Below are 22,258 nucleotides of genomic sequence, written 5' to 3' on the forward strand. Positions count from 1 at the left end.
CCTGCCCTGCAGGTTAGGAAATTGGGTGTCAAATTGCCATAAATCTGTAATAAATCTGCAGTTTGAAACCAGATTAATCATTAAAATTCTTTTGCCCGTCTCTGGCAGATGGCAGACAAGATGTCCTAAATATTCCTCCCACTGAAAATAATTTTAAAATGCTAGATAAAATATTTTTTAATGTCTTTATAAACTGCACAGCTGAACTGGCAGCTATGGGAATCTCAAAGACTGAAACTTGGAAAATATGCCAGCAGAGAGAAAACAGGAAAATAAGAAAATAGGTAAGCAGTCAAGATACTTTAACCCTGCAGGCATGTGATGCATCTCTGTGACCTTGAAATGACCTCCTGAAACGGAACAAGTGACAAACTCCAGGGCTTGCCCAGAGTGTGGTATCACTTAGGAGACCATTCACATTAAGTTGGGACCCCAATGATGTATGAGTAAGAAATGAACCAAACTGCAAGAGAGGGCAGTAAGGAATCTTGAGACCTTGGCGCTGAATGAAGCAATGGGGAAAAGTAATCTTCCCTGAGAACCAAACCAGGCCTCGAAAGCAGGTATGCAGGTCACATTGACAATGCTTCTTGCCAGGGAGTCCAGAGATTCAAACACTTGGGAATTTGCTAGCCTGGCCAATTAAAACATGGCCTTTAACGATGGCCTACAATTAATGAGGTCAAAATGCTAGGATTTCGCCAGCATACAGCAAGTGAAAGTTGCTCAGTTGCGTCCAACTCTTTGCGACCCCATGGACTATAGCCCACCAGGTTCCTCTGTCCATTGAATTCTGCAGGCAAGAATACTTTCCCTTCTCCAGGGGATCTTCCCAACCCAGGGATCAAACCCAGGTTTCCCAAACTGCAGGTGGATTCTTCACCGTCTGAGCCACCAGGGAAGCCCAAGAATACTGGAGTGGGTAGCCTAACCCTTCTCCAGGGGATCTTCCTGACTCAGGAATCGAACCCAGGCCTCCTTCGTCGCAGGTATTTTCTTTACCAGCTGAGCTACCAGGGAAGCCCATACAGCAGAGCAGTGGCTCTCAAACTTGAGTATACATCAGAATCACCGAAGAATCTGTAAAAACACAGGATGCTGGGCCGTGCCCTCAGAGTTTCTCACTCCGTACGTTTGGGGCAAGACCTAAGAATTTGCAGCTCCAACAAGTTGCCAAGCGATGCTAATGGTCTAAACCATGCTTTGAGAATTACTACTGTGGAACTCTAGTGCCTGCACACTGCAATCACCTGTGAACTTTAAAAACGACAGCTTTCTGCATCCAACTCCAGAGATTCTGGTTTAACTGGTCTGGGCTATGGCCTGGACATCAGAATTTTTAAAGCCCCTTGGAATTCTAATCTGCCACCCAAGTTGAGAAGCACTGCTGCAGAGGACAGAGTCAGGAAGAGCTCAGGGAACTGGAAATGCTGGAGTGGTTCTACAAAGGGCAAGCTAACCTGCCCAGCCACCTGCTAAACCAGCCCTCCAGGGACGATCTGAGAAACAACCCCCCTTGTGAGGGGGGCCCCAGCACCCCTGGGCAGCCTTGCAGTGGAACTCTCGACAGGTCAGAGTCGACAGTAAGAAACACTGACCACGGAGCTCAGTTCTCTGATCACAGAGCGAACAACGGAATTGAGGGACAGCGAAGACCAATGGCAGCTCTTAACTATGCAAATGCCAGTAAGTCACGGGGCAGTTTGGTGATCAGAGTATTCTGATCCACTAAAATCTAAGACAGTGGTAAACTGACCATCAAATCAGCCTACTAAGCTTGGGCTTCCCAGGTGGCCCAGCAGTTTAAAAAAAACAAAAAAACAAAAAACTGCCTGCCAATGCAGGAGACACAGGAGACACAGGTTTGATCCTTGAGTCAGGAAGATCCCCTGGAAGAGGAAATGGCAACCCCCTCCAGTTTTCTTGCCTGGGAAATCCCTGGTGGGCTACAGTCCATGGGGTTGCAAAAGAGTCAGGCACAACTTAGCAACTAAACAACAAAAACTGACGTTTGACATAGAATAAGAACATTTCTAGGCCTACTGGGCAGAGACCTAACAGAGTCCCTACATCAAGGACTCACAGCCTCTTATCCAGATCCCACAGCCAAGCTGGTTCACAGACCCAGAGCTCCTTGACTAATCTGAAGATCCCCTTGAAAGAGACCCCTACAAACTGGCCACAGGTAAATGATGTCAATCTGTCCCAACACCTTCATTCCGCAGAGGGTCCACAGCCAATGACCATGTGACTGAGCACTGGGGAATGGGAAACACCCAGACTCTCTGAATGTATTAGTTACTGTTTCTGAATGAGGGCTGGTCTCCAGAGACCTAAGCCGCCACTACAGTCCAGGAGTCAGAGTAAGAGCTCATTAAGGGTCAGGGGCTAACATGGAGTCTTAGCCAAATCCACCTTACATCTGTCCCGTGATCCCAGGCACCGAGCTCTGGTTACCCTCCCAGCCCGGGAACACAGAGTGACCACAGATACCAAGTAATTAGTAGGATGCTCACAGCAGATCCCTATTTAGAGTAGGAAGGACCAAAGCAGAACACCTACCCCACCTGTCCACTCAGTGACAGTAAGCCCGAAGCAAATCATGTCCACGGAGAATCGGCGATTAGGGATCACTGCCACAGAAGACATGGAAGGAGCCACGGCAGGGATTTCTACCAACGTGCCCACTGAACTTGCCTGTCGGGCCAGTGCAGAAGCCACATGGATCGTGGAGAGTGACTCCTGGTTTTGCAGATTTAATGAGATGATGATGCCAACTGTAGCTGCAGATTCAGTTTCAGATGTGGCATCTTTACTGAAGCAAATCAACAGAGTTCCTGACACCTAGTATGGCTCTCTTTTTTATTCCAATCAGTAATAAAAATAAAAAATCAGAAGTAGTTACTACTTGCTGAATTGCCCTGTATAGGTCAAGTCACCCATTCTGTCACAATACAGACTCTGACCACCTTGATACTCTGCAGGACACCGGCTGTTCTGTTACACTGAGGACGTGATGCTAACTGGATCTGGTGAGCAGTGCTCTAAATTTGCATGCCAGAGGGTAGGAGATAAAGCCTTCAAAAAGTTCACGGTCTATTAACACTGCTGAAGTTCCCAGGAGCCCTCTTGGAGCATATGATCACGTTCCTTCTAAAGTGAGAGGGAATTTGCTATCCCTGGCACTACCCAAGATTAGGAGGTCCCACAACTAGTGGGCCTGTCTGGATTTAGGGGTGCCAACTCACTTAGTGATCACTGACAAGGCTGCCAGTTTTGAGAGGGGCCCAAGAAAGAATTCTGCAGCAGGTCCAAGCTGGTCTGCCAGATGCAGCACAGACTGTCAGAACTGTCTGTGGCAGAAAAGAACGCTACAAAAAGTCTGTGGCAGAGCCAGAACACAGACCCCTCAGATTTTGGAATAAGGTCTTACCCTACCCTCTGCCAACTGCCAATCTCCATTTGAAAAGCAGCACCTGGCTCCTTTCAGGGCCCTGGCTGAGACTTAACGCCTGTCTCTGGAAGACTATGGTACCTGATCTGGCCACCATGAATCAGAGGCCACCATAAAACTGGTTATGCACAATAGCATTTTAAAACTGAAACGGTATGCATGAGTCCAAGTCACGCAGATTCTTTACTCGCATTTGATAGGCAGGCGGCTCAGACTCCCTGGTATCTGCCGTCACCACTCAGCCGCCTCTCCCTTCCTCAGCCCGCCCCTGTGACTTCCTATGAAGTTTTATGTTTCCTTCTTTCCAGAAGGAAAAGCATAGACAGACCTGGTGCACACATGGGTCTCCACGGCCCGTCAGCACCAGGAGAAAGTAGATGGCCACTTCACTGCAACCCCATCCATAGTGGGCAGGACTTTGTTTATGGTAAATGCACACGCACTGCCTGGAGAGAGACGGATGCAGCGATGCATCTACACCAACCCAGAAGCAGTTGGTAACAAATCCACCTGAAATGCAGGAGACCCTGGTTCGATTCCTGGGTCGGAAAGATCCACTGAAGAAGGGACAGGCTACCCACTCCAGTATTGTTGGGCTTCCCTTGTGGCTCAGCTAGTAAAGAATCTGTTTGCAATGTGGGAGACCTGGGTTTGATCCCTGGGTTGGGAAGATCCCCTGGAGAAGGGAAAGGCTACCTACCCACTCCAGGCCTGGAAAATTCCATGGACTGTATAGTTTATGGGCTCTCATATAGTTTATGGACACAACTGAGTGACTTTCAATAGGCTTGCCAGGGGACCAAAAACTTGAAAAGAAAACCACTGTATTAAAAATAAATTTTAAAAAAAGTCTGGAGGAGACAGGTACAGACAGGCTCCTAGAATGGGAACAGAGTGAAGACATTCATGACCCATTCACATAAATGCCCTCAAAAGGGCCTTACCAAACAGCTGGAGGATCAGACCTATCCCGGGGATGCCAGGCAGCATCCTTCACCAGCACGGGTCCTCACTCAACAAGGCTGTGTACAAAGAACACGGAGGGAAGGATGGAGGCAGCCCAGGGGCTCAACAACATGGACTTTCGCTCACCAAGACTAACTTGACTACCGCCGTGGTAGAGGGGTCAGCTGCCATGGACAGAGGCCAACTCTGAGCAGTGAGAGAGCTCGGGTCCCTGGAGGGCCCAGCCTGCAAGCCAGCAGCAGACTGATTACACTGGGAACCTCTGATCATGGAGGGGACCACACTGTACCCTCACTGGGAGAGAGGCCCTTGAAGGCAGGGGCCAGTCATTCCCGCCCTGGCACTTGTGCCAACTCCACTATCCATGGTCCTGCCCCTTTCCACCAGTCTCCCAATCGGAGCTCCTTCTGGGTTTCAGGGACCACATCCATCCCAATCCATTTACTTTTTTTTTTCCCTCTGGGGCCAAAGTTCAGTTCAGGTGCTCAGCCGTGTCCGACTCTTTGCGACCCCATGGACTGCAGCACACAAGGCTTCCCTGTCCCAGGAAGCCTGCTGGTGTCCAGGAAAACCCAACTCCCGGAGCTTACTCAAACTCATGTCCACTGAGTCGGTGATGGCATCCAACCATCTCATCCTCTGTCGTCCCCTTCTCCTCCTGCCTTTCAATCTTTCCCAGCATCAGGGTCTTTTCAAATGAGTCAGCTCTTTCCATCAGGTGGTCAAAGTACTGGAGTTTCAGCTTCAGCATCAGTCCTTCCAGTGAACACCCAGGACTGATCTCCTTTAGGATGGACTGGTTGGATCTCCTTGCAGTCCAAGGGACTCTCAAGAGTCTTCTCCAACACCACAGTTCAAAAGCATCAATTTTTCGATGCTCAGCTTTCTTTGCGGTCCAACTCTCACATCCATACATGACTACTGGAAAAACCATAGCTTTGACAAGACGGACCTTTGTTGGCAATGTCTCTGCTTTTTTTTTATTTTAGATTTTTTTCATTTATTTTTATTAGTTGGAGGCTAATTACAATATTGTAGTGGTTTTTAATATGCTATCTAGGTTGATCATAGCTTTCCTTCCAAGAAGCAAGCATCTTTTAATTTCATGGCTGCAGTCACACCATCTGCAGTGATTCTGGACTCCAAAAAAGTAAAGTCTCTCACTGTTTTCATTGTTTCTGCATCTATTTGCCACGAAATGATGGGACCGGATGCCATGATCTTAGTTTTCTGAATGTTGAGTTTTAAGCCAGCTTTTTCACTCTCCTCTTTCACTTTCATCAAGAGGCTCTTTAGTTCTTCTTCATTTTCTGCCATAATGATGGTGTCATCTGCATATGTGAGATTATTGATATTTCTCCTGAAAATCTTGATTCCAGCTTGTGTTTCATCGAGCCCGACATTTCTCATGATGTACCCTGCATATAAGTTAAATAAGCAGGGTGACAATATACAACCTTGACGTACTCCTTTCCCAATATGGAACCAGTCTGTTGTTCCATGTCCAGTTCTAACTGTCACTTCCTGACCTGCATACAGATTTCTCAGGAGGCAGGTCAGGTGGTCTGGTATTCCCATCTCTTTCAGAATTTTCCAAAGTTTGTTGTGATCCACACAGTCAAAGGCTTTGGTGTAGTCAATAAAGCAGAAGTAGATGTTTTTCTGGAACTCTATTGCTTTTTCAATGATCCAATGGATGTTGGCAATTTGATCTCCGGTTCCTCTGCCTTTTCTAAATCCAGCTTTAAGGCCAAAAGGTGAGAACGATTCTATTACCAACCCTGGAAATGACATTATCCATTCTACTCATCACACCTTTGTAAATAAACCATGACTGAATTATCCCAATTTGAGTGAGCCACCAGTTAAGAGTGAATGAGTGATAGTTACCTTTGAAAACCTTTGCTTTCAGGTGAAAAGACAGCCTTCAGAATGGGAGAAAATAATAGCAAATGAAGAAACAGACAAAGGATTAATCTCAAAAATATACAAGCAACTCCTGCAGCTCAATTCCAGAAAAATAAATGACCCAATCAAAAAATGGGCCAAAGATCTAAACAGACATTTTTCCAAAGAAGACATATAGATGGCTAATAAACACATGAAAAGATGCTCAATATCACTCATTATCAGAGAAATGCAAATCAAAACCTCAATGAGGTACCATTACACACCAGTCAGAATGACTGCTACTCAAAAGTCTACAAGCAATAAATGCTGGAGAGGGTGTGGAGAAAAGGGAACCCTCTTACACTGTTGGTGGGAATGCAAACTAGTACAGCCACTATGGAGAACAGTGTGGAGATTCCTTAAAAAACTGGAAATAGAACTGCCATATGACCCAGCAATCCCACTCCTGGGCATACACACCGAGGAAACCAGATCTGGAAGAGACACGTGCACCCCAATGTTCATCGCAGCACTGTTTATAATAGCCAGGACATGGAAGCCACCTAGATGCCCATCAGCAGATGAATGGATAAGGAAGCTGTGGTACATATACACCATGGAATATTACTCAGCCATTATAAAGAATTCATTTGAATCAGTTCTAATGAGATGGATGAAACTGGAGCCCATTATACAGAGTGAAGTAAGCCAGAAAGATAAACACCAATACAGTATACTAACACATATATATGGAATTTAAAAAGATGGTAACGATAACCCTATATGCAAAACAGAAAAAGAGACACAGATGTACAGAACAGACTTTGGGACTCTGTGGGAGAAGGCGAGGGTGGGATGTTCTGAGAGAACAGCATCAAAACATGTATATTATCAAGCATGAAACAGATCACCAGCCCACATTGGATGCATGAGACAAGTGCTCAGGGCTGGTGCACTGGGAAGACCCAGAGGGATGGGATGGAGAGGGAGGTGGGAGGGGGGATCGGGATGTGGAACACATGTAAATCCATGGCTGATTCATGTCAATGTTTGGCAAAAACCACTACAATATTGTAAAGTAATTAGCCTCCAACTAATAAAAATAAATGGAAAAAAGAAATAAGAATCCAATAGAAATTGGAAAAAAAAAAAAAGAAAATCTTTGCTTTCTAGTTTTTTATACTGCTTTGTGAAACCAATTAATATAGAAAATGTCAGGGACTTCCCTGGTGGTCCAGCAGCTAAGACTCCATGCTCCCAATGCAGGGGGTCTGAGCTCGATCTCTGGTCAGGGAAGTATATCCCACAGGCCGCAACCAAGACCCAGTGCAGCCAAATAAATAATTTTTGAAAAAGTGACAGGTCCACCCCAATAGTTGGATTCATCCTCTCCTCCTTGGAAAAAAATACCAGAACACCAATGTTGTACACTTAGACAGACCAGTGAATAAGTTGTCAGGTTTCACTTTGAGCAACAGCCTTTTAGGCCTTCACAAACTATTGGTTTTATAGTTTTGAGTTAGTTTACTCATTTTTTTTTTTAAAAAAAAAGGAAAAAAAAACACTATTCGAGTCACCAGGGACACTGGATCTATATGTCATTTCGGCATCAGAGAATCAGCCCCTGAAGCCCACTTTCTTGGTCAAGCAACGATATACATGGATGGCGATGTGGCAGCAGCTAAGGAGGACGGTGCCAAGCCAACACCTGCGGCCTGCAGAGCCCACCACCGAGACTCCATCCACCATGACGAGAACAGGAATGCTGTCCTAATACACGTCTTTTTACCAGCATGGGGTATCGTCATGACTCCTAGCAATCGTAACAGAAAAAGATGCATACTCCTTCTTTCCGCTCGTCTTCACTTCCCTCTGGTGACCACAAACTAATCCTGACACAGATGGGGGGAGAGGCCACTCCAGGCAGAGGAAACCAAGCCAGATGTATATCACAGGTACAGCGGCACGGTGGCAGGTCCCCTCTTCTGTATCTGATGCAAGCATCTCCTGCGGTGCAATTGGCATATATACATTTGTTGAGGGTTAAATGACTTTTTTTTTCTGGGAACAGCAGAACACAATTATGCATGCTCACTATATAAATGTTTTCCTAAGAAGTCAAGTTACCATTATCTGATATTAAAATTGAATCTTTTTGATATATAATAATTGAAAAGCTATGGCACAGAGACATAGCTCCAATACTGTAGTTTGGAGCTGGCTATCAGACAGCCAGCTGATAAAGCTGTAGGTAAAGCGTCTACCTACAATGCAGGAGACCCGGGTTCAATCCCTGGGTCGGGAAGATCCTTTGGAGAAGGAAATGGCAACCCACTCCAGTACTCTTGCCTGGAAAATCCCATGGACAGAGGAGCGTGGTAGGTTACAGTTCATGGGGTCGCAAAGAGTCAGACACGACTGAGCAACTTTACTTCATATATAGTTTTATATATATATATATACACACATATATATATAAAAAACAAGCTCACATCTACATATATATATAAAACTAGTATTATTTACTTGTTACTATATTCTTAACATCATCTTTTCAACACTCCTCAGAAATACAACGGAAGCTCATTTTTAAATTGCATTTTTCTGCTTCAGGGATCAGCTGTGATGAGTTGTATTCTTGGCAATTCTTTCCATCACCAATTCTCTTCCCATGTTTCTTTCATCTAACAGAAAATTAAATGTGATGGTTTGCTAGTTCCCAAGGATTACTAAATTACATCACATTCAAATATATAAGCCTCACAATGGCTGCTCTAAAAATATTAAGCCCAGGTAAAATGAGCATAAAAATTAGTCAGACAGAAAACACAGAAGCTAAAAATCATTCTACAAGATGTCAGGTAAGAAATTAAATGAATTCTATCATTATAAGAAATTAGGAAACACGCCTTTTAAATATGCTTTGATGTGAGATGTTTAATTTGTATGCAGAAGTTGATTCAAATATGCCAATTCCCCAAATGATACGAACTTCAACATCATGGCTTAATACAACAAATCCAGAACATTTCACATCATTCTACACAAAGGCATGAACATGATACAACTCCTGCTTTGTTAATTTCAACACATTTTACCTCTCATGATGTCCGAAAGGTAAAAGAAGCACAAGTTTGTTTAGCAGGGAGGCGCAAGGGTAAATTCACTGAAAATAGTAACGGGGAAGGGTTACACACGATAACCAGCCCCAGCTCGGGGCCTCGCACAAGCCAGAAATGGTCACACAGCGTCTGCTGTGAAAGATGGCGTTCTCCAGCCCCACAGCACAGAAACTACCGAGGCGGCCGAAGTGAGGGACACAGCGTCCTGCGGGGCCACTGAATAACTCTGACAAGAAGGGGAACAGACACTCCACAAGGCAGAGGTAGTTTTCTCAGGGAAACACACAGCACCATTTCTACAGATTGCCATCAACAAGAAAATCCTGCTCAAATTCAGGTTTTAGAAGAAAGTTCACAAAAACATGGCTAATGTATCAAGAGTTCTTCCCACCGGCAATACTTTGTTGAGGGCTCTGTCCTGGGCTGTAACACAAACCCTCACGTACACAGCACTGATCTTAAGGGAGTCCTTACTGTGGGACAGATTCCAATAGCACTTTATCCAAAGGAGACAGAGATCATTCTCCCTGAGATTTCGGTGGAAAATCGATGTCTCTCTGTGCTTCATGTTGCCCTGCCAAGCAGCAAGCATCTTGAGCCAGAACTGAAGTGCACTTTGAGGCGGAGTGGGGCTGGTGTCTTCCTCACTCCGGCTGACCGTCTCAAACCCTTGGTCTTGGCCAAGGACCTGTGGTTCTGAGTCTTGCATCATGACATCATATTGTCATGATGATGACATGAGCTCAGCGCCCTCAGCTACTGACCCCCAGCTCACACTTCTTGTCCGCTGAGACCACGGGCTCCTGGCTCACTGCCTTCCTCTCCACCTGTACTCCTGCCCCCACCTTCAGCCAAGTGGCCATCTCTGTGAAGGACACACCAGAACCCTGACCACACAACAGGCCCTTGAGCTCCTCACTCACTCCCCTGTTCCTCTACCCTGAATCAGCCACTGACCCACCGTCACACCCGGACCCCTCATGGTATCCCCAACTTCTCCAATTCAAACACTCCCTCACCTCCACTCAGAGCTTCTCTCAAGTTTCCTTATCCAAAGCCCTTCACCAATATTTCTTTAAACATCCAAGCCCATGAGCCCACCACCTTCTCACAGTCTTTACATGCTTTCATACATAGATAGGGTTCTGGGGAGAAAGACTTAAAACAGTAAGGCCTCAGGCAAGAGGGCTTGGAAGTGAGCACTCCCTCCCCTCAATACACTCAACTCTTCCCTTGATTAAAACCCAACTGTCCTCCACAGAACATCACACAACCACTAGGCAGACTGCAATGAAGAATTTAAGGTGAAATAAATCAAACTTGGTTTCTATGGAGTCCTCCTTTCTTATCATTCTGAGATGACAGCTCCATATCTTCTCTGCCTTTCTGCAATGGTGACCTTGATGTACTCCATCATCAGAAACCATCAGATATGAGATCCCTCATTCTCCACCACCAACTCTTACCCCCACTCCATCTACATTTATTAATCCTGTCTTCCTGTGACAGTGAATTGAATCCATTCTCTGCCCTAAGGCAATCAGCCTGTTATCATTCATACTATGTTGCCTGCCCTGCACCTTCTCATAAAGCTAAATAAACCTGATGTTGTGTAAATATAAATAAACATATATCGATTTATGTACATATGTGTGTGTGTGCGCATGTGTATATTACACTGTATTGGGGGGCGGGGGTAGGGGTTGAATTCACCAGTGAACTCATACAAGCCCAGAGCTGTTATGGGTGGAAGGTTTTTTACTAATTTATTCACAGACTCAGGGTTCTCCAAATTTGTGGAGAACTTCTTGATGGAACTTCTTCCATCAGTTCCAGAAAGTTGTGTTATTCGGGCAACTTGACCATTTAAGTCATCACCATTTAAGTAAGCATGAAGCTACTCAGTCCCTTGAATGTTCAGTTTTCTCCCTGCTGTCTTCCTTTCAGTCCTGATATTGTTTATTTGCATTTTCTCTTTATTTTCTCTTGGCTATAAGTTTTAATAATTTTAAGTTAACAAAATATGAACTATTGGTTTTACTGGGTTTTATATAGTTACTTTTCCAGTTCATTGATTTCAGCTCTTACTTTTTATTACTTCCTTTATTTTAACAGAGTTGCATTGAATTTGCTCTTTTCTCTAACTTTCTTAAAATGGAACTTAAAACATTTTTGATTTCCAATATACTGGTTTTCAAACTATAGTCCCAGAACCAGCAACATTAAAAAGTTATCTGGGAACTTACTGAGACACAAATGCTTATGCCCTCCTCCACCTGCTGAATGAGAAATGCTGGAGGTGAGGTCCAACAGTCCACATTTTAACAAACCTTCCCAGTAATTCTGATATGCATGAGGCTTTTCACAGCTAATGTTCGCTATGCAAGCACTTAAAGCTGTGGGTTATCCCCTCTTACTACCATTTTAACAACATCACAAACATCTTGATGTGTTAGGTGTCCTTTATCATTAAGGTTAAATGTTACATAAATCCTCTTGGGAGTTCTTCATTAACACATGAGTTACTGTCGGTGGGAATGCAAATTGGTAGTCACTATGAAGAACAGTATGAAGGTTCCTTAAAAAAACTAAAATTAGAGTTACCAGTAAGATCCACTCCTGGGCATGTACCTGGAGAAAAGTCTAATTTGAGAAGACATACAAAGACAGTGTTCACTGCAGAACTATTTACAATAGTCAAGACATGAAAACAACCTAAATGTCCATCGACAGATGAATGAATAAAGAAAATGCAATAGATTAAATATATATGAAATGGAATCTACTCAGCCATAAAAAAAGAATGAAATAATGTCATTTGCAGCAACATGGATGAATCTAGAGAATATCATACTACGTGAAGTAAGCCAGACAGAGACAAATACGATACCACTTCTGTGTGGAACTTTTAAAAGAAAGATACAAATGAACTCACTTACAAAATAGAAATAGATCCACAGAAATAGAAAACAAACTTAAAACAGTCACCAAAGGGGAAAGGAGCAGGGGATAATTTAGGAATCTGGGACTAGCATATATACACTCCTATAAAAATAGATGAGCAACAATGACCTAGTATACAGCACAGGAAGCTATACTCAATATCTTGTATAAGAGAAAAGAATGTGACAAATAGATCTGTATTATGTGTAACTAAATCACTGCCCTGTACATCTGACACGAGCACAACATTTTAAGCCGACTATACTTCAGTTAAATAAATCATGAAACTGATGAATAAAGAAAACAAACATCAAGTACTTAAAAGTAATTTGCTTAATTTCTAAAAATTTGAGAAAGTTTCTAATTTCGTCTTATTAACTTCTAATTTCATCCCATCGCCGTAAGAGAATATATCCTAATTGATTCTAATCCTTTGTTAAGATATGTTTCATGGCTGACAATATGGTCTTAGTGAATATTTAGTGTGCATTTTAAATAAATTTATTTTACATTACTTTGAATTAGTATTCTGTAAATGCAATTAATTCAATTTCATTCATATCATTCAAATCTTCTATCAGTATGTTCTTTTTTTCTTGCTTGTTTAAAAAATATTCAATAATAGTAACATATTTGTCTACTTCTCCTTTTAGTTCTGTCAATTTTCTCTTTATTTTAAAGTGCTCATAGTTGGTACATATAAATTCAGGGTTGCTAATATTTCCTAATGCACTGAAGGGGTTTCCCTGGTGGCTCAGTGGTAAAGAATGCACCTCCCACACAGGTCCTTTGTCTCCGTAGGTTAGTTCATTCCTGAGTATTTCATTCTGTTGCAATGGTGAAAGGAATTGTTTCCTTAATTTCTCCTTCTGACTTTTCACTGCTAAGGTATAGGAATGCAAGGGATTTCTGTGCATTAAATTTTATATCCAGAAATTTACAATATTCATTGATTAGCACTAATAATTTTCTGGAAGCATCTTTAGGGTTTTCTATGTAAAGAATCATGTCATCTGCAAACTGTGAGTTTTACTTCTTTTCCAAACTGGATTCCTTTTATTTCTTTTTCTTATCTGATTGCTATGGCTAGAACTTCCAAAACTATGCTGAGTAACAGTGGCGAGAGAGGGCTCCCTTGTCTTGTCCTGATTTTAGAGGAAATGCTTTCAATTTTTCACGAATAATGTTTGAAATGGGTTTGTCGTATATGGCCTTTATTATCTTGACATATGCTCCTTCTATGCCTACTTTCTGGAGAAACTTTTTATTATAAATGGGTGTTGAATTTTGCCAAAATCTTTCTCTGCATCTATTGAGGTGACCATGTAGTTTTCATTTTTCACTTTGTTAATATGGTATGTCACACTGATTGATTTGTATATATTGAAGAATCCTTGCATCCCTGAGATAAAGCCCACTTGATCATGATATATGATCTTTTTAATGTGTTGTTGGATTCTGTTTTCTAGATTTTGTTGAGGATTTTTATAAGACACTGATGAAAGAAATTAGAGATGACACAAATAGTTGAAGAGATATACCATGTTCTTGGATTGGAAGAATCAATACTGTGAAAATGACTACACTACCCAAAGCAATCAGTAGATTCAATGCAATCCGCATCAAACTACCAATGGTATTTTTCACAGAACTAGAACAAATAATTTCACAATCTGTATGGAAAAACAAAAGACCCCAAATAGCCAAAGCAATCTTGAGAAAGAAGAATGGAGCTGGAGGAATCAACCTTTCTGACTTCAGACTTTACTACAAAGCCACAGTTATTAAGACAGTATGGTACTGGCACAAAGACAGAAATATAGACCAATGGAACAAGAGAGAAAGCCTGGAGATAAATCCACGCACTTATGGTCACCTTACCTTTGACAAAGGAGGCAAAGATACATAATGGAGAAAAGACAATCTCTTCAATAAGTGGTGCTGGGAAAACTGGGCAACTACGTGTAAATAATAAAATTAGAACACTTCCTAACACCACACACAAAAAAAATAAATTCAAAATGGATTAAAGACCTAAATGTAAGACCAGAAACTATAAAACTTAAGAGAAAAACATACGCAGAACACTCTGACATAAACCACAGCAAGATCCTCTATGACCCACCTCCTAGAGTAATGGAAATAAAAACAAAAATAAACAAATGGGACCTAATTAATCTTAAGAGCTTTTGCACAATTAAGGAAACCATAAGCAAAGTGAAAAGACAGCCTACAGAATGACAGACAAAAATAGCAAATGAAACAACTGACAAAGAACTAATCTACAAAATACACAAGCTCAATACCAGAAAAACAAACAACCCAATCAGAAAATGAGCAGAAAACTTAAAACAGACATTTCTCCAAAGAAGACATATGGATGGCTAATAAACACATGAAAAGACACTCAACATCACTTGTTATTAGAGAAATGCAAATCAAAACTACAATGAGATATCACCTCACACAGGTCAGAATAGCCATCAAAAAATCCACAAACAATACATGTTGGAGAGGACGTGGAGAAAAGGGAACCCTCTTACACTGCTGGTGGGAATGTAAATTGATGCAACCACTGTGGAGAACAGTATGGCGGTTCCTTAAAAAATTAGGAATAAAACTACCATAAGACCCAGCAATCCCACTACTAGGCATATACCCTGAGGAAATCATAACTGAAAAAGAAACGTACTCCAACGTTCATTGCAGCACTATTTACAATAGCTAGGACCTAAAAGCAACCTAGATGTCCATCAACAGATGAATGGATAAAGAAGTTGTAGCACATATACACAATGGAATATTACTCAGGTATAAAAAGGAATGCATTTGAGTCAGTTCTAAAGAGGTGGACAAACCTAGACCCTATTATACAAGGAGCAGTAAGTCAGAAAGAGACAAATATTGTATATTAATGCATATATATGGAGGCTAGAAAGATAGTACTGATGAACCTGTCTACAGGGCAGCAGTGGAGATGCAGACACAGAGAACAGACCTATGGACACAGTGAGGGAGAGAGAAGGTGGGATGATGCGAGAACAGCACTGAAACATATACATTACCAAATGTAAAGTACACAGACAGTGGGAATTTTCTGTGTGACATAGGGAACCCAAAGTTAGTGCTCTGTGACAACCAAGAGGGGTGCGATGGGGAAGGAGGTTTAAGAGGGAGGGGACATACACATATACCTATGGCTGATTCATGCTGATGTAAGGCAGAAACCATCACAATATTGTAAAGTAACTAACCTCCAATTCAAAATTTTTAAAAAAATTTTTTTAAAAAGAAATCTGCCTGCCAATGCAGGAGACACAGGTTCAATCCCTGGGTCAGGAAGATCCTCTGGAGAAGGAAATGGCAACCCACTCCAGTATTTTTGCCAGGAAAATTCCATGGACAGAGGAGCCTGGCAGGCTACAGTCCATGGGGTCTCAAAAGAGTTGGACCCAACTTTGCAACTAAAAACAACAAAATGCATTGAAACTTTTATTATAAAACACCTATCTCTAACTCTAGTGTTACTCCCTTAGTATCTGTCTTTTTATTAACATAGCTATGCAGCTTTCTTATTAGTCGTGTTTCCATGGTATATCTTTTTCCATGTTTTTAGTCTACCTTCATATTTAAAGTATGTCTTATGTAAACTTCATATAGCTAGGTTTCTCTTTTTAATCCAGTATGACAACCTGTGCCTTTTAAATGAAGTATCTAGGCCACTGAACTTTAATGTAATTATTAATGTGATGTGGTTTAAGTCTACCATCTTGCTATTCACTTTCTATTTGTCCCATTTTATGTTTCTCCCTTTAATCCTCCTTTCCCAACTTACTTTTGATCGAGTTCAGAATTGCACTGCATTTCTTCTACTGACCAAATTAGCTACAGCTGTTTGTTTCCCTTTTTACTGGATACTCTTGAGATTATGATAGCGTCTGTTAAGTAATCACATTTCACCTTATATCAGCATTACTCTATTTCACATACAATGCAAAAACACATACAATGTGTACATACAACATAATATACACATAAACTATAGAATGAGCTAGAAAAAATGTTTGATGGGATAATTGTTAGAAATTTTCCAAAATTTTCTGAAGTCTCCAGCTAACTTGGAGGCTGTGTGTGTGTGTGACACTCCCTGGAACCCAGCAGAAAGCAGTAGGGTGAGAGGTCAAAGAGGAGCAGAAATTTCCACAATTGCCCAGAGCTGGGGATATAAGAGTTTGGAGGTCAAGTCCTACCAAGTTAGGAGGTGGGACTCAGTTCCTTGACCTGGGAAGACTGCTGGGTTCTACTTGAACTCTGTTCCCTACGGAAACTCGGAGCAACGGCCCGAGGATAAGCCAGTTGAAAACATAGCTCACACAGTCAGCTTCCTTTCTTCAAAGTTGGGCGTCCCCTCCACCTTCTACCTACTTCTGTTTCATATTCTGTCTAGATTCCTTATCATTATTAGCAGAAGCTTCTCATCCATTACCAGAGCCACAACTCCAACCCAGGTCTGATTTTTATGAAAAAGTTTCTCACCTGGGAAGAAGTGTAAATGCATACTCCAAACAGTAATAAAACCCAAAAAACTCTGGTTACAAACTTACATAAAAACTTTAAACTTTTCTAGAGCTAAAGATAAAATCAACAAGCTTCCTTGATATCTCCTTTTCTTATTCTTCCTGCAAATTCCCCTTCCTACTAAAGGTGTAGCTCTTCAAGAGCCTTAGTTCCAACAAACTGCTGCTGGGCAACCTAAGGCCTCAATTTCTATTCTCAGGTTCCACCAGATCTCAAAACTCAATGATAATAACCACCACCCTACCCTGCCTCAGATAGCCTCAAAGTCTTACCATTTCACATTTCAGCTCCCTATTTCTGACTTTTGCAAATTTTTCTTACTTTCCCAGACATCCAACTAAGTATTTTAAAAGTCTTTGTTACATTTTATCCTGTATTTCTAGATTTCTTGTTTTGCTGCTGTGGGAGGATTTCCAAGTAATCTAAGTAGCTAAGTTGTCATAGTTTGAAAAACATGTTATTTTATAAGTAGAAAAAAAAAGTATAATGGACAGTACATGGGAAAAACTCTAGGTAAAAATAATTCCATTTATGTACATGAAACAGGTACATCCCAAAGTGGAACAAGTATCATTTGTTCTTCCAAAAAGTGATATGTTGGAAATGAGGACTGTGGGAAACAAGGACCATGAGACCTCACCGTGTGCAGTCGTTTCAGTAATGAAAAGCTACAGCATGCAAGGCACCAGGGGAGCAGTGAGACTGTGCAGCGTAACAGAGAACAAGAGCCTAAAGTGGACATGCTACACCACAGCCTTTAAAATAGATGCCAGAACAGCCAACTGTGCGTAAATACAGTTCATCGTGTCCTGCACTTAAGAGTTCCACAAGTATACAATGTTCAGAGAGAACTAAGCTGCATAATGCTTCAAATCACCATATATCTACCACTTACCATAAAATGCAAACCTAAGACCACAGGGAATTCTGCTCTATGTCATGTGGCAGTCTGGATGGGAGCGGAGTTTGGAGGAGAATGGCTACATGTATATATCTGGCTAAGTCCCTCTGCCGTCCACCTCAAGCTATCACAACATTGTTAATTAGCTATACTCCAATACAAAACAAAAAGTTTAAAAAAAAAAAATCTAAAATCAATTCAGTAGAAGGCTGAATAACAGAGGGTCAATATCCTTAAATTAAGAATTCATAAGATAATGATTATCCTAGCAAAAAAAATGACATAAAAAGTAAAATAAATTTGACAACTGGATGAATTTTCAAACAGTAACAGCAATAATACAGTTGCATACACAATGAACTAAGTGAACTAATCTGTTGAAAACGAGAGAAAAACACAATGGGAATTAGTGACAGTTAATATATTGATTAGCATGCCATGAACTAAAATCACGAGTTCTAATTTAGAAAAAGATCAAAACAGGAGAGTTACAACTCATGTAACTTTTCAAGTTATTTTCTTACTGTACACTCAACTTGGCAGTGAAGGAGACACTGCAAAGATATCTGGCATCACCTCTTTAACAAATGATCCAAGTAAGTTCAAACACCATGTTTCCTGATACAATGAAATACGAAGTAGCCAACATCATCTATGATACAGTATTTCTAAAAAGAACTTAACTTGAACCCATCAAGTTTCCAGACCTAACTTAGAATTTATAGGAAACATTGGGACTAGAGAATCAAATTTAATGATACCAAGAGAAAGCAAACAGACAAATATGGAACATTGCACAAGGCAACTCACTTGGACTTTTCAAGAACTTAGTGTCATGGGGAAAAAAAATGGGGACAGAAATCCAGAAAAAATATGATCAAAAAGAATCCAACAGAGCATTATAAAGATGTTAATACATCATGAGTGGAAGGCCTTCTAAAAATGCTAGGGTGGTTTAATTTTAGGACTGCCATTGATATAACCTATCTATTAAGAGAGATAGGAATAAAACCGATACAATCACCTCTATAGATGTCACAGAATCAAATTCAACACTCATTCATGTTAAAAAAATAGGCTAAAGATCAAGAACTTGGTAGATGCTAATTTAACACGATTTTATGCCAAAGCCAAGTATTAATGAAAACACAGAGCACTGAAAATTCTCTTTCATTGGTGAAAGGATTTTAAGGTTATAAAACTGTTTTGGAAAACAGTTTAGATGACCCTGTGAAGTTGAACATACACATATCCTATGACCCAGCAACTCTAACTCCTAGGTTTATCCAATAGAAGGCTCACATAAGTGCATCAAAATGTTTTTACAAGATTTACCTGTAATAGCCAAACATAGCAAACAACCCAAACGTCCATCACCAGTGGTGCAATGGTGTAATGAAAAGGCACGACAGACACCCACAACGAGAATGAATTTCACACACATGACGTAACAGAAGCCAGAGACCAAAGACCACATGCCATGTGATTCAATTTAAATATAACTGGGTAACACAGTGCAAAGTAATCACAGCATCAGAAGGTATGGCAGGAGTCACCTTTAGAGCAAAGGGAGAGATGAGTGATCAAGATCAGGCCCGAAGGATCTCCTGGCATGCTGGCAATGTTCTGTTTCTTGAACCAGGGGCAGTTTCCTGGGTTTCCACTTGCAACAATTCACTGGGCATGAAATTTATGTTTTGTGCACATTTCCGTATATTTGTAACACTTCAGTAAAAAGAGTATTACCATCTTTAATCCAAAAAAAGAACGCACAAAGCAATCCCTGCATCTATAATCCCAAAATATGCAACACAAAAGGAAAATACATATAATTATATATCAAATTGGTGACAAGATTATTTGAATTGATCTGAAAACTCAGTTTCTGTCTGTTGAGTGTATCCCAAGGACCAAAAAATAATAATAATAGTAACTTAAACAGCACTTTGTAATTTTATTGTTACTAATAATACAGTTATTATTTTTAAACCATTTATTCTCAACTATTGGTTAAAGAAGGTAAGTGTGTTGATGTCATGAGCAACTAAGGCTTTCAGCTTATAACAAGAGCACTTAAATTTTAAATAGAAAAGTTGTGAATTGGAAGTACAGGTATGAGTGAACTTGTGATTTTTCTCTTTACGAACATTTCCTAGCTAGAAGAAATGACAATCCCAGCATCAGTGACACCCAGACCCAGACTGTGTTCTCTAAGAACTATTGTCAGCTAAAATTAAATAAGGTTTCTTGTAGAACTGACTTCAGAACTAAGACTGACTATTCCCAAGGGTAGTGAAAGCTCGTTGACAGAAAGCAACTAAGTTATCAGAGAGAGTAGTCAGCTCATACAGAAAGGAGCAAGGAGCAAACCTTAACCGGCTCCTGTTGGACTGAGGTGGAACTCAGTCCAAAAGACTAACACCTACAGAAGACTGAAATGTACAAACATACACATGTAAATCCGTAATTTCTTAATACAAAAAAAAAATCTTACTGGACAGAATTAAGACTACTAATGCACAACGTGTTATTCTGAATATTGGTCTATAAAGGTGGATAATCATTCATCCTGCCTTTGCTAAACACACTGTATTTTTGGATAACCAATTAGCTGAGGTGGGAAAGTTCTAATGTAAGAAAAATTACCAGCTGTATATGAGAAAAGAATTATAGAAAGAGAAAATTATCATTTTTGGAACCCTGAAGGACTAATGCCACTAAGCATTGATCATTGATGGGTGCTAGAAATGTTAGCGTGATGGAAAAGTTCAAAATCATAGCACTGACAACACTTGAAGCTAGTGAGCAGTCACACTATCACTAATATGGAGGTAACCAGACATCATTATATGCATCTTCCTATGAGTCAACAGGAAACACAGAGCACCAACCAGGAAGAATTCCTACCCTTTCTCCATAAAACAACTTGAATCTAAGCAAGTCTACGCATCTAACAAGCAGTTCATGGGAAATATAGGAGAGAGGATCACAAAGGATAGAATAAAACCTAATGAAACTCAGCTCTGGTTAAAACAAATGCCAATTTCTCCTCGATAAATAAATGGCACTAAAAAATAATAGGAAAATGTTTGAAATTAAGGGACTCAATAGTCAATGTTCTCTAAATGCAGTACAGGACCTTATTTCAGTCCTGGTTCAATGAAAAAATACAGAATGACATGTGTGAGACATCAAGGAAATCTGAACACCGACTGGTATTAAATATTGGGGAACCACTGTCAATTTTGTTAGCTGTGGTAACAGCATGGTGACTATTTTTTAAAAGCCTTTTCTGTTAGATATATACACTAGAGCATTTATGAGTACAATATGATGTCTAGGATTTTTTTTTTTTTTTTAATACTATAGCGGGGGTTGGGGGTTGGGAATTTCTCTGGCAGTCCAGTGGTTAGGATTCCACACTTTCTGCTGGGGGCTGGAGTTCAAAAAATTCCTGGTCAGGAAACTAAGATCCGGCAAGCAGGACACATAGCACCGCCAAAAAAAAAAAAAAAAAAAACACTAACAGGGGGAGGGGGGAGACAGAGGGAGGAGAACAGAGAAAGGGAAAGAGATAAGGAGGGTGAGTGAGAGGGTGAGACAACAGACAGACAACATTCGTAAAATTTCAGTAACTCTCAGACGTGATCTCAGTATTTCGGTCTCTCTCCTTTTACGTACATTGAGATTTTCCATAATGAAAATGTTTAATGAAGGGATCAAACTAGAGTATCTGTTAACATTCCTTCCAGTTCTGTATCTTAAGGTTTTATATTCAATTTCCTAAAATATATCCACTGCATGTTTAAGATTTAAATATATGTAACATAATATCATAGTATTTATTTTAAATTATTACACATAAGAACGACAACAAACTCAGGGTGATAATGTGTTGCCTAGGAGGAAAAGTATAAGAAGCTGGCTATATTTTTCTGTAGAAAACATAAGGAAGAATTTAATAAATGCTTCTAAATATATACAAGAGACCACAACTAGCTCTTTTCTGTAGCCAGTAATGGCAGAATAAGATGGAAGGGACTTAAACTGTATCATAAGAAAAGTAAAATAGATTTTTCTCCATCCATCTCTTCTGTCTCCTTGTAACAAATTATACTGCCACACTTTCCTACCATTCTTGTAATCGTTTATTAAATCTTTTAACATGGACTGAATACCAGATGTACACACGTTACTTGGCTGGCTAGGCACCATGGATTACAGTGATGAATAATGAGGTTCTATAAAAAGACAATGAAATAGTGCCATTAGCAGCAACATGGACAGACAGAGATTATGATACTAAGTGAAGTAACACAGACAGAGAAAGCCAAGTATCATATGATATCACTTATATATGGAATCTTTATTTTAAAAAAAAAGATAATACACATCAACCTATAA

The 22,258-nt window shown here is 40.6% G+C and overlaps 1 protein-coding gene across 3 annotated transcripts in view; it reads right to left on the reverse strand.

Annotated features, from left to right (window-relative positions):
- ULK4 (unc-51 like kinase 4) overlaps window positions 1–22,258 on the reverse strand; it is a 496,555-nt gene that overhangs the window by 429,006 nt on the left and 45,291 nt on the right. The gene's annotated exons all lie outside the window — the stretch shown is intronic.

This window comes from Cervus elaphus, chromosome 24, assembly GCF_910594005.1.
Source record: "Cervus elaphus chromosome 24, mCerEla1.1, whole genome shotgun sequence".
NCBI classification, from domain to species: Eukaryota; Metazoa; Chordata; class Mammalia; order Artiodactyla; family Cervidae; genus Cervus; species Cervus elaphus.